The 13,729-nt window shown below is 46.6% G+C and overlaps 1 protein-coding gene and 1 long non-coding RNA gene across 3 annotated transcripts in view; both read left to right on the top strand.

Annotated features, from left to right (window-relative positions):
• LOC144152850 (uncharacterized) overlaps positions 1-13,729 on the top strand; it is a 66,325-nt gene that overhangs the window by 19,248 nt on the left and 33,348 nt on the right. The window lies entirely within an intron of this gene.
• On the top strand, positions 6,105-7,332 carry LOC144152155 (uncharacterized). Its single transcript, XR_013319076.1, has 3 exons — positions 6,105-6,534; positions 6,790-6,837; positions 6,898-7,332. It is a non-coding gene; the product is annotated as an uncharacterized LOC144152155 (long non-coding RNA).

The following is a 13,729-nucleotide window of genomic DNA, read 5'->3' as shown; positions in this document are numbered from 1 at the left end:
CTCTTGGAGTAGGGCAATGCGGTTCTATAAACGGTGTAGTAGGGTGCCTCGATTAACGCGCGTCTCCGTTGTACGGCAGCGCTGGCATCGAGGCACCCGACTTGGAGCAGTGGAATGCGGTAAATTTAAATTGACCTGGCGTGTTTTCTTGGGAGGAATGAGACGAGAGAGGAACAGCATGAGAGGTGAGCGGGAAAGAGAAGGGAGGTATTTACTGGCCAGGAGCGCCAGTCGACTCGTATTTTGTCGACATTTGCAACGAAAGGAGTAGATACGCAGCCATTTTTTTACTAGAAATTGTTTAGTACTGCTTGGTTCGCTATTTAGAAATTACTTTGTGCACAGGAAATTTAGTTCCTAAAAACTGGTGCTGAACAAAATAAAATAGCGCATTAGATAAAATGCACTTTCACGACTGCAAAAGAATCGGGTTGTTTTTGAGTGTTCCAGGAAATATTTTTTTCTTGCCAAGAAAAATGACTGATGCTGAAGTGTAAGATACGAAATGATAGAGAAAGAATAGGGCTTTCTAGCAGTAATAATTTCAAACAACAAATTTATTACACATCTTATTTAATGAAATATCAAAACAAAAAAGTTACAAAAAATGACGACCTCAATGCCACTTTTCACAGGGTACACCTAAAAAAATTGAAAATATGCAATTTTAACATAAGGCCCTTATAAAGTAATTCTGCAAAAATGAGCTCTGTAAGTACAAAAGTTATTTACATACATACAATTATATAAACAGTGCCTATCGGTTGTTTTAGGGTAGTCCAGAAAAGATTTTTTTTTTCTTGCCACAGAAATTGTGATAGAGGAAGAATGGGGCTTTCCTACAGTAATAATTTCAAACAGATGTGTTCCAAATTTTATCAAATTGTGAAAACATAAAGAAAAAAATTGATAACCTCAATGCTTCTTCGCACATGGTGGACATAAAAAGAGTTGGAAATATGCACTTTAAACATAAAACGCTTGTAGAATAATGCTGCAAATATGAGCGGTGTAAGTGCAAAAGTTATTTACATACAAAAACATAAATACAGTGGAATCTCGGTCATACGAATCTCAAGGGGCGGCAAAAATATTCGTATCACCCGAAAATTCGTATCATCAGAAAACGAGAAAAAATGGAATAGTGCCACGCATGTGACATGCGGCGGCAACATGGCGTCGGCTGTTGCCCTGAAGAGGTGCAAGTAGTTCAGCGACCGCTTGTAACCTTCTGTTAAAACACAGCTCAAGGTGTAAACTCAATTGCTCATGCGGGGAAGAGCCCATAAAGTGGGAGAAAACGGCGCTATAAAATATCATCCGCGCCAAATATGCGCCGCGGAGGTGGCCCAGCAAGCGGCTGCGAGCGCTTCGAAATTGCCGCCATGAGGCACACGTCTCCCCATGGGCGCAAGTCATGACTCATGAGGCTCCTCTCACTGCCGTTGGCGGCAACCAAGGCTGAGCACGGCGGGGGGTAGGGCGGCGACGCACCGCTGTGTCGATAACAACGTGCGCACGCGGCCGCTCTAGCCATCGCCACCTTTAACTAGTTAAAGGAGGCGATGCTCTAGCCCGGCCGTGGGCAGAGGTACCACCCCAGCAGAGGCTGGCGCCGCGGTGCCGGCCCGAATCGTCAACGCGAGAGTCAAAAGAACGCGTGCTCACCTTCGACGCGACGTGCGCACGTGAACCGCATGCGATTCGTGCACGTCGGCGTTGCGCGCGCATTATTTTCACGCCCGCGATGACGATTTCGCCCCCGCGACAAATGCTACCTCGCTCGGAAAATGACGCCCGACGCGCGCGGCAGTGGGAGGAGCCTGCCGACTTGCGCCAATGGCGAGGTGCGCTCTTCATGGCGGCAGTTTGAAAACGCTCCGGACAGCCCGGTGGCCTGGCCGGAGATGTTTAGGCCTAACACCCCAGCAGATATTGAATGGGCGCTTTCACTACCTGCGCGGATGATGTTTTATAGTACCGTTTTCACCTACATTATAAGCTCCTTTACCGCTCAAGCAATTTTGTTCGTGCCTTGAGCGATATTTTAGAGAGCGCTTAGAAGCTGTCGCTCGAGCTCCCGACACCACTTCGCGGCCGAAGCTGCCGCCATGTTGCCGCCGCCAGCCGCGGCGCGTGCAGGTGGTTAAGGCCCGTTCACACTTGCGACAGGAGCGACAAAAGCGACAAGAGCGACGTGATTTCTGTCGCTCCAGTCGCTCGGCATCGCGCTTGTCGCGGCGACGAGAGCGATCGGTCTCGACCAAATTTTGTCGCCGCTGTCGCTGCTGCGACGGAAGAAGAAGGCTACATTTCCTGACGTCATATCCTGCCAAAGCACCCTTCTCCCTCCTCCGCAAACGGCGTGAGGAGGACGAAAAAAAAAAAAAACGGCGGGCAAATCGACATCGCATACATCGGAACATCCTCCCTGTTCTGTGGGAACACCGCACTATGCCACCGCGCGTTGCAGTTCTGCCCGAAGGCGAGATGTCGTTCTCGACTGAAATGATGATTGATATGATCAAAGAGCACCCAATTCTGTTCGATAAAGGGCACCTACAATATAAAAATACCCAGTACAAAGACCGACTGTTTGACAAGATCGGAAAGGACCTCGGCGGACTGAGTGGTACGTACACGTGTTTGCATTTTTTGAGCGCCCGGCAGCTATTCTGTGGGGGTGGCTTTGCGCCAGCAGGGTATAGTTAGTTCCGCGCACAGAAATAACATTTCAGACACCTTGTTTCGAAATTCTAGTACTAGATCCGCGAGGCCAAGCTGCCGGGGAAAATTGTTTACTAGTGTGTAATGAAAAATTGTGTGCACGTGCTAAGCTTGGCGTCTGTACACGGAAAACAATTGTACTGCTAAAGAAGTGCCGCGCGAAACTGAAATTCAGGACTGGTAAAGTAAGAACAAATATGTACAAAGTACACCACCATATAGGTTGTGAATTCGTGATGGCTTCCTGCATGTCTGCACTGGGGAAGCAATTTATTTTAGCACATTTTCCCGCAGGAGCAGCGGTGCAAAAGAAGTTTAAATATTTGAAGGACACATACGGCAGAATCAAAATGCAACTGATAAACGGCATGAAGAGTGGAAACGGCACAAAGGACATCAAGGACGTCAAGTGGAAGCATTTCACGCAGATGACTTAACTTATGGAGCCGTCTTCCGAAGAGCCAGTGTAAGCTTCTGATTGATTTTTTTTCCAGCTGCTGTTGAAACTACATTTGCTTATCAAAGGAGTGTGTCCAAAATTTAAAAAAAAACTAGTGCCCAAGAAATTATCTCTGCGGCAGCAAAGTATTTAAGGAGGAGGGGTGGATGTTTATTAGAGTGGAAAACAAAGCAAGAGTGGTAAATGATACTCCATGCATTTCGTGCACTGAGCATGCATCAAAATGTTGTTTTCCAAAACATAATTAATTGCATTCTTTTTCTGTTGTGTGCATGCTGCTATAGAAAAAGTTACCCTGCAACTTTTTAACTGAAACTTCAAAACTTCTTTTGCAGTGTATGCTCCAATATCACATTCACAGTGCTGCCACTCCTGCGCCAAATGCGCCAATTTGCGCCAAACTAGGTATCCTGCGCCATCCTGGTAAAAAACCACGATTTTGCAAGCAAGTGCGCCAAAAGTGCGCCAAAATTTGTGTCGCGCCAATCGCGTGCAGCCTGTTACAAGTACTACTTCACAGTGGTCTCTAGACATGTACTATAACTAAATCGGGTTGATAACTTGAACTCCCTCGCACCCGTAATCGTGTTTTCCGCGGTGAGTTTGGTTGGCGCCGTCACTGTACCGCCGATAAGTGTTTTCGTCTAGCAAGTCATTGCAGCGCTGGCGTACCGCGGTTAAAGACTTTCCTTCTTGTTGTAGTTTCCAATAATTCCTGCTATAAACAATAGGTAGTTTTAGGTGGCGTTTATTGCCGGCCCTCTCCGCTCCGAGAGCTAGCGGGAGCGCCGTTTCGCGGCATGCGTGACGCGGTCGGCTGCAAGCTCTCGCTTCGCTTGTTGGGCTCGCGGAGGGGACCGCCGCAAGTGAAGCGGGCCGTGAAAAACAGCCAGTCTCTCTAAAGCACGAACCTCATGGAGCGTTTTCTGCTTGCGAAAACGCGCCGCGTAAGCACCCGCACTCTGCGGCGGCGTGGCAACATGGCGGCGGCTTCAGCCGCGAAGTGGTGTGGGGAGCTCGAGCGACCACTTTTAAGCGCTCTCTAAAACACCGCTCAAGGCGCGCATGAAGTTGCTTGTGTGGTAAAGGAGCTTATAATGTGGGCGAAATCGGTACTTTAAAACATCATCCGCGTCGCTAGTGAAAACGTCCATGCAATACCTGCCGGGATAGTAAGCCTAAAAACCGCCGACGGAGCCAGCCGGCCGTGACCGGGCTGTCTCGAGCGCTTCAAAACCGCCGCCATGAGGCACGCGCCTCCCCATTGGCGCAAGTCGCCAGGCTCCTCCCACTGCCGCGCGCGACGAGCGTCATTTTCTGAGCGTGGTAGAAACTGCCGCGTGCGGGCGTTAAAAAATCGCACGCGCAACGCCGACGCGCACGAATCGCATGCAAAAGTGCTCCATGCGCATTTCTCGATTTCTCGTACGCATTTCCAGCTAGCTTGGAAATGCGCACGGGGACTGATAGCAAGCGCCGGCATCTAATAAAATGAAAAAGTAAAACACGAGGGCTTGCCTCAACAATTAATAAACTAGAAAAGAGGCGCGTTGTTTTTTTGCTAGGCAGGTTTGTCGAAGCATTTCAATATTCATTATTGTTTTGCATGTTGTCTTTTATCCACACCAGAAAGGAATTAAATACCTTGCAAATTATGTTTTGTTGCATTTTTGCTATTGCGTGGATACTTGGGGATTTAATTGCATCAAACTTCTGGCGACTGTTTCGAAATAAGTGGAAAAAAAAATCCCATTGCCCCAGGAATGACAGGTCAGGCTATAAAGAGCCAAATATGGCTACTTTTTCTTGTGGTTGTAGAACTTTTCTTTATTGGCTATTTCGCTATTCTTGGGCTATTGGTAGAGCTGACTGTGAAAGCTATTTTTAATGCATGTTCGAGCCTGCCAACTATGAAGCGTTTTCAGTGACTCCTTGAAAAAGACTTCCCCTAGTAGGGACAAGAAGACCATTATTCTTGAGTTGTGCCGTCCATTTGTGATCGCATGTGGGAAAAGCACCTTGAAGCGCATTCCATGACGACCTACACATCAATTACTGGACGATACTGGTCAATCTTTAGTGTTGAGAGATGCTTTGGACACATCTAGCAGTTGATGTTTAGTTGCTCCAAGGTGCTCCAAAACTGGCATTTAGGTGCTCCAAATTGCTCCAAAATTAATAATTTGCTGATACAAAAATTGCTCCAAATCACCGTTCGTCAGTGGCACCACTGCATTCACAAACTCTCAGCGGTAAGTAACAAGACGTATGCACATTTAAAGATCAAAGGAAGGTTGTTTGCTCCAAAGCAACACGTGGTTTATGAGGAGTGTTGCAGTGGTGTGCTACTGATTGCTTGTTTTGTTAAGGTTGTGTAAATTATAACACAGGAAATTGCAGCAGGTTTTTGATGAACTTGTGGCCATGGCGGGGGCACGATATTTTATTCCAGATAACATTCACCATTTTAGTGTATATACACGAATATCAAAGCACTAACATGGTGAGTTAAACCGAAAAAGATCATGAGAAGAAAAAGAGACTCTATAAAATATCACAACACAGATAGCACACAATAAATGTGTACATGCTGAGCACAATGAAGGCAGCAGGGGAAAAAAAAAAGACCCCCCCTCCAAAAAAAAGCATTGACCATAGAAATTCATATCTCCTACAGATTGCACATGTTCCGCAATTCCTCACGTACCGTACAACCATTTAGTGTTTGTACACGACTATCGAAGCACCCACAAGGTCATTCAGAGTATGCGGTATTGCACAAAGCACAGTGGGCAACCCAAAAAGGTCATGAGAAGAAAAACAGAGTGTATAAAATATGACAACAAGCACACAAGTGTGTACATCTTGAGCACGACAAAGGCAACAGAACCCCCCCCCCCCCCCTCCCCTCCAAAAGCATTGACCATAGAAATTCATATCTCCTACAGATTGCACATGTTCAGCAATTCCTCACGTACCGTACAACCTTTTAGTGTTTGTACACGACTATCAAAGCACCCACAAGGTCATTCAGAGTATGCGGTATTGCACAAAGCACACTGGGCAACCCAAAAAGGTCATGAGAAGAAAAAACACTATAAAATATGACCGGAATATTGTGTCCCCACCTGTACATCCCAAGCACAGTCGGCACATGTGCTAGTCAGCCAACTGGATTGATTACGTTACTTTGTGTACCACTGCAGACAACCAGCTGAAATGGAAGAAGGAGTGCTCGCTGCTTTCGAAGTAGTGTCAGAAAATGACAGCGACGGCTTCATGGAGGACATTGAGGGCACGCGGAGTGGCCTCCTGCAATGTGGGAGCCCAGAAGGAGAAGTTGATGGGTAACTACAGTCGCTAGAAATTACCACTAACAAGTTGTACCTCCAGTGGACAAATGACAGGGAAAAAATGTCTCTTTTTATTTAGCTATGAAAGCCCAGGGCCAGTGCAAATGAGCACCGGGCTACAGCTACGCCCGAGTATTTATATACACAGTTCACGTTAAAACGTGGAATACATTTGCCTTTTGTTTATGCACAGCTCGAATGGTTGGCACAAGTATTTATTCGAGCTTATTTTCATTTGCTTTACACAAGGGTTGCCAGGCCAAGAAAGGTCCCAAGGCTGTCCAAGAAGGCACAGAGGTAAGATAACAATTATTCATACGGAAACTATTACCAGTAACATATATTTCAATGCTTCAGTTGCCCAGAGACAGCAGAGAAGACGCTGCCTTCAACAGTGGCAGCTGCCTGCCTGACCCACCTCCACACCCTCCGCAACGAAACGCTGCAGCGGAATGACCATGTACACTACTCGTGCATGGCGCTTGCGGAACAAATCCGGACTTTGCCACCAATTAAAAGACAGGAAGTAATTTTTCAAATGCAAAGTCTAGTACACAACAAAGTCATGGAGGCTCTCACAGAAGGAGGCGTGTGAACTACAATGCTAAAAGAAATCACTCTCGTATTACTATTTCTTTTTCTGGTATTCCATTATTTTTCTTGCACACTCTTGTCTTTTGCTTTCGTTAGTTCCTTGTACTTTAACTTAATGTCTTCATGCTTATATTGCCACTAATTTTTCTACTTTGCCTTTTTTTACCTGTTCCTGTCACAAACCATTTTGTACTAGTATTACCATGCGTGCAATGTTTATGTTCAATTTTTTAAATAAACTTCCATTAAAAACAACTTGCCTCTTTATGCCTTGCTGCTTCTTATCATGGCCTCTTGCCAAGGAACTTGCCCTTCATTGACCAAATACTTGCACAGCTTGTCCCTCATGTTGTAAGCAGCCCTGGATCAAATGAAACAAAAAGAAAGATCGTAATTGTAATTTTACGATTCCCTCGTTCAGCACAAACCAAACTTTTCACAGCGGCACTATTAGCATTCGTCACAACAAAACTGTACTTGAAGATCATACCTTGTAGAGCGGTGGGAGGTGGTCGGGGGATCCTGCAAGGCACCATTATTATTGTCCTCATTGCGCCAACTGCCTTCAACTAGTCGTCCCTGCCAGTCCTCATGGTCAGTCAAGCCTGATTGGCAGTATACCGTGCGGAAGGCAGCAGGCTCCGACATCAGGAAGTTGTGGAGTGTGACGCAGGCTCCTATGATTCTCGTGATGTTTTTTTCGTTGGCTTTGAACGGCCGTCGAAGAATGCGCCACCTTTGCGCCAAAATTCCGAATGTGTTTTCAACTATCCGGCGTGCCCTACTCAACCTATAATTGAAAATTCTCTTCTTTTCGACTTCTGTGAGCTGTTGGCTGCTGCCAACGTCACCAGCGACTGAGTGCAGGCCTAGAAAACAACAAAGGCAGAATTTTACGAAATAATCAGGTGGAGGTGGCTGGTACCACGCTGATATTTGGAGTACACTGCATGCTTCTTCTAGCAGCCACTATCCTGGACACAGTAAATTCCCGTCCGACAGCAAATTAACTGTAGATTAGCTGCACACATGGCAGCAAACCTGTAATCAGGAAAGCAGCGCATGCAACAATTGTGAGGCCTTCTACATACTTGTGTATTGTAGCATACATTACATTTAATTGTCCTTACGGTTTCACCACGCTGACTGCACGCTTTATGGCCATATTTCATTAGATACTTGTACACGTTTACATAGGAACGTTGAAGCATTCTACTATACCAGAACAGACGTGAGAACTTACTCTTTCTTGAGTACGGCCTCATCAGGTACGTTTTGAGGGGGAAGGCCTCATCCCCCACAAAGAAATACGGCGTGTTGCCAATGCCACAGAGTGGTGTGTCAGCTGGGAGTCCTTGCTCTCCTCTTTCCAGAGCTATATGGAACTCACTGCGGCCAAAAATACCGCCGTCCGACTCACTGCCGTGGTGCCCGAACTCCACATATAGGAACCTGGTGCATGAAAGTAGACATATGAATGGTAAAAATTATCTGTCCAACATGAGGACTCGCTTCTCTCGACTGTTTACGATCTCTGGTTGTGGTTTATATACCTGCTTTTTATTTATTTACTACCCACCTCTGGTTTATTTAGGTGGTAGATAAGTGCGATCAATGTTGAGTTAAGAGACTATTCAGGCAGGCACACTTCTTTTTTTGCCAATTTTGGGCTTGAAAAGTGCACACATCAGCTCATACATGGCATGATTGACTTGTAGGCTTTCTGCCAGTATAAGTTAGAGGTATGCTTTTATTATTGCTTTGCTGGAAGCGGCAGCTGGTAACCAACAAAAAACTGAATGAGTTAGATAACAGTAAGATGTGAAATATCTGGGTCTTTGCAACACTCTCTACTTTTTACGGGCATGTTTTTACTTCTAAATTCTTCCCCCCACCCAACTGTGCACGCAAGGCACTGTAATAGTAGCACTACTGAGAAACCGGTACCTGTAATGTGCGTCGCTAATAGCCAGCATGGACTTGCTAAAAACTTTCTTGTAGTTGTGGTCCAAGCTGCCCGAGTTGTCCGTGCACTCAATGTTAATGTGCTTGCCATCCATTGCCCCTAGGCAATGGGGCATGTTCCAGAACTCCTCGAAGTCTTCAGCAACCTGAAGAAAACAATTATGCACATTGTGCAGTTATTTCACATATACTATGTAGAAAATTTACAAAAATGCATCTCAAGGTGTGGTTGTGCATAACGCAAGTACGGCTACTAACTTACCTTTTTCCACTCAGCCGGTGATGAAGGCAGCACAACATACAGGGGACCGACGATATCCCAGATGGCCTGGCATACCTCTGAAATTAGCTGGCAGGAGGTCGATCGGCCGGTCAAGAAATTGAACGAAGACGACCGCAGCGTCTCTCCTGCAGCTAAAAATCTGTGCAGAAAAGAATTCAATGCAAAGCATTACAGTAAATCTCAGGGTAGCTTTTGTAGTAATATAAACAGCTTTAATAAACAGGATTAATTTCAACCACCTGGGGATTTTTAACGTGCGCCGAAATCTCGACACACGCCGAAATCTCGTCGCACCTGTGCAGTTCTATAAATTTTACAAATTTCGTCAGACCATGGACGTTACCTGATGGTTTGCGCCAAGCGGTGCTCTGCGGCTATCGCTTTTCGAAACCGCGTGTCCCGCTTTGTAATGCGGGGGCTCACAAGCTTGAGCAGTGAGTCAAACGTTTGCGGGGCCATCCGCAAGTAGCTGGAAAGAGGGCATGAAACCATAGAGGAGACTTTTAAGTTTGTCACATAGCAAGTAATAACCAGAAAACGAAATCTCTGATAAGAACTTACTCTCTGTACCACTCTACGTCACGGGAACGAAGGAGCGGCAAAAGGTTGTTCCCTTGGCCCAACCTATCGCGCTCTTGGAGGCAGGGACGCACCCAGTAGCGTCGTTTTTTTTTTTTTTTTTCGGCGGTTCCTGCATAACTTCATGTAGCTCCATCATGCAGGTGGAAAGTAAGATCAGCGTGATCTGCTCTTCTTCCGCCAAATCCATTCTGGCGAAATGATGGGCCAGAAGAGACAGAAACAGCGTTCCGCTGGGCCAGCAAATGACGACCAAAACGCAAGAAGCGCGCCGCTTCAAAACGCCGCTTTGGCGCCGACACACCTGCGAACTCTTGCGAAATTCGCGATACTCCGAGACCTTGGAACCGAAACTCCCGTGAAGTCTCGTTCTAAGCGAGAAACAATAACAAGAAAAGCAAAAATACGGTCGTCGTCGTCGCCCGTGTCGCTGGCAAGTGTGAACACCGAGAGTGGCGGTCGCTCCAGTCGCGTCGCTGCGCGACGTCGCTCTTGTCGCAAGTGTGAACGGGCCTTTACGCGGCAGGGTCAGCGCGCCTGTGGCGTGCGCGGCGCGTTTTCGCGAGCAGAAAACGCTCCATGCGGTTCACGCTCCATGCTTTTGTGCCCGCGCGCAACCAAGGGCGCACGGCCACACCAACACTCCCGCCTCCCGTCCACGCCGCAGTCGTCTGCTCGCGGCTCCCGTGTTCGTATCACCCGCACCAGGTGATAAATGCGTACGGATCAACCGAATTTTTTTACATTGCATACAATGCATTTTCGCCGGGGAATTTTAAAAATTCGTATCACAACGAAATTCGTATCAACCGAATTCGTATCACCGAGATTCCACTGTATATACATAAAGAGCCACATGCTGCTCCGAAGCGCTATGCAAGGCAAACTCCGGGCCGTCTTCGGGGAGAAAACTTCGACTCTCTGTGCCAGAGAGTGCCAAAATTTGAATTTGTATTCATCGGTAGCATACTATCCATGGGAATAGGTGCGATCACGAAAGTGTTAAGGAGGCTGGTGAAGTACGTTTGCCATTTGCCGCCAACTGCAGCGGGACGTGGACACTTCCGTGACTGCAGAAAAATCGGTTGTTTTTGGGTGTTCCAGGAAATATTTTTTTCTTGCCACAGGAAATCACTGATGCTGAAGTGTGAGATATGAAATGATAGAGAAAGAATAGGGCTTTGCAACAGTAATAATTTCAAAAAACATATTTCTTACACATTTTATAAACAAATGTTCAAAACAAGAAAAAGCAACAAAAAGAAAAAAAAATGAAGAAAACATCAATGCCACTTTTCAGAGGGTACACATAAAAAATATCTGAAATGTGCAATTTGAGCATAAGACCCATATAAAGTAACACTGCAAAAATTAGCTCTATAAGTACAAAAGTTATTTACATGCATACAATTATGTAAACACTAGTGCCTACCGGTTGTTTTTGGGTAGTCTAGGAAATATTTTTTTTTCTTGCCACAGAAAATTATGGATGCTAAAGTGTAAGTTATGAAATGATAGAGGAAGAATGGGGCTTTCCAACAGTAATAATTTCAAACAACAGATGTATTACGAATTTTATCAAAAAATTGTTAAAACAAAAAAAAACTAACAAAAAAAATTGATGGTAACCTCAAAGCTATTTTGCTCACAGTATACATAAAAAGAATTGGAAATATACGCTTTGAACAAAAAAGGGTTGTATAATAATATTGCAAATAGGAGCAGTGTAAGTGCAAAAGTTATATACAGACAAAAATATCAACAAACAGCTGCGCGCTGCTCCGGAGCCAGGAGGCGGACTCTTAGCCTTCAACCCAGCGTCCGGGCTAATTGCGACTCATGCGGCATATTCTTCCCTGGTGAGCCTGGGGAAACATTACTGCGTTGTTGTTGCCCTAGCAACGCCACCGCCATGTTGGGCTTGAAGGCGTTATAATTGCCATGGCAACAATGCGAGGGCGCGCAGCTTGCGTGGGGGAGAGGTAACGCTCTCCCTTCTTATGCCGGTTGGATTCCTTCCCCCCACCCCCTGTCACCCCCTGTCACCCCCATTCCCACCCGGCAACCGCCGCCGCCACCCCGCTGCCTCCAACGGGCAAGCCTCGCTCCGCCGGCACGAAGCCACGCCGCTTGAGCAGTAACGACGCCAGCTCGAATATCACTTGAACACTTTATTCGCGTTACGTGCGCGAACGCGACGTGCGGCGAGAAACACCGATGACCAATGCAACACAGACAAGTTTGTCTGTCTTTGTCTTCAAGCACAGCACACGCACAACACAAGTCCTCAGCTTCACGCACGGCATACGAACGACGTTCTCACCTTTTGCTAACAGCACTCGGAGTCATCGCGTTACGATTCATCCTGGTGTTCTTGGCGTCCCTTTTGTAGCACCGTAATGTCCGAGGGAGCACATACGAGAAATAGCCCACTACATGAAACGCGCATCGGCCTCGCCGTCGCGCAGGGAAACCGTTCTCGCGCATGCGCAGCAAGACGGGGCGACGCGGGGGAGAGGGAAAGCGCTCCGTGAACGAGCGAAGAGAAAAATGGGAGAGAGAGAGCATTTTGTTTCCCCAGCGCCACTGGCGTTTGGCGCGCAATAATAGAACCGAAACTAGAAAGAGTAGCATCGGACTGCCGGAGCGCTACGCCAAGGTCAACAGCCGGCCGTCTTCGTGGAGAAAACTCTGCTCTCTCTGCAGCTGGCGCCAAACAGTTTCGCCCGAACGTCGTCAACACGCTGCAGATGAAAGTGGGGTCTTTAGAACAGGGCCGGATCTGTTTACAACAGCTCGCGCCGGCGATAGAGCGACCGGAGAAGAAAGCAAAACTCAAGGGTGCACATCTGGTGATGGTCTGGGGCGACTTGGCGCACTTTTGCTGACCGTAGGAAATTCTGATGAATCGAAATAATTTTTCTTTGACTATTTGAATGGCGTTAGAGGTCCAGAAGCGCTCGGAAGGTACCGAAATTTGATTTTGTATTAAATTTGGTTATAGAACATTTCCACTCGGCATCAGTGCGCGAGTGACATAGATTTCAAGGGGAAACATGGTTTTGAACGCTTCTTCCCGACCCCTGCATAAGCAAAGTCATTCATGCAAGACCGCGACGAAAACGAAACTGGTTGCACAATCTAATCCATGGTACTTTCTGTGAAGCCATTGATCGCCAATCCGAATCCACAACTAGCCGTCATGTCCATCAAGGTGGATGATCACAGCGCGAGATTCCTCTCCAGTTATTTTTGTATGAAGCTCTGTGAGGCCAGGTAAGGAATGTCAGCTGCTATGGAGGCTGCCATGACGGCATGCTCTGGCGAGAACTGTGGCGACAGATTTCCGTTTAGATTATATTGGTATGAAACTTTATGGTCTGTGGAGCAATCTGAAGATGCGGCTGTTTTCTGTATGCTCAGTGAGGCAACGTATCCTGTATACCTCGAAGACTCGAAGGAAGTTGTGGTGACAGTCTAAAACATCGGCTGGGGTTGAGCTTGTGTGGAGCTTAGAAAAATGAGCGGCTCTGTGTACAAGAAAAACGTGGTTTTAATTAAAGGGTTAAAGGTGTACAAGGTGTTACACACTCAGATGAGAACTGGCTGCATTTCTTGGCAAAAGCAACAGCATTCGTCGAAAGCAGATAAGAAAAGGAAGCTAAAATGGCTGCTGTATGGTGAAGGAACCTCTCTAAAGTGAAGGTGACTTTGTGAACTCTGTTGCAAAATCAGTTTTTTGAATGGTTTGTTCAATTTGAGCTTGGT

Source organism: Haemaphysalis longicornis, unplaced genomic scaffold (assembly GCF_048455015.1).
Source record: "Haemaphysalis longicornis isolate Haplotype H1 unplaced genomic scaffold, Haemaphysalis longicornis Haplotype H1 scaffold_9, whole genome shotgun sequence".
Taxonomy (NCBI): domain Eukaryota; kingdom Metazoa; phylum Arthropoda; class Arachnida; order Ixodida; family Ixodidae; genus Haemaphysalis; species Haemaphysalis longicornis.
Note: the sequence above shows the minus strand (reverse complement) of the source record. Positions and strands in the feature narration are given on the sequence as shown.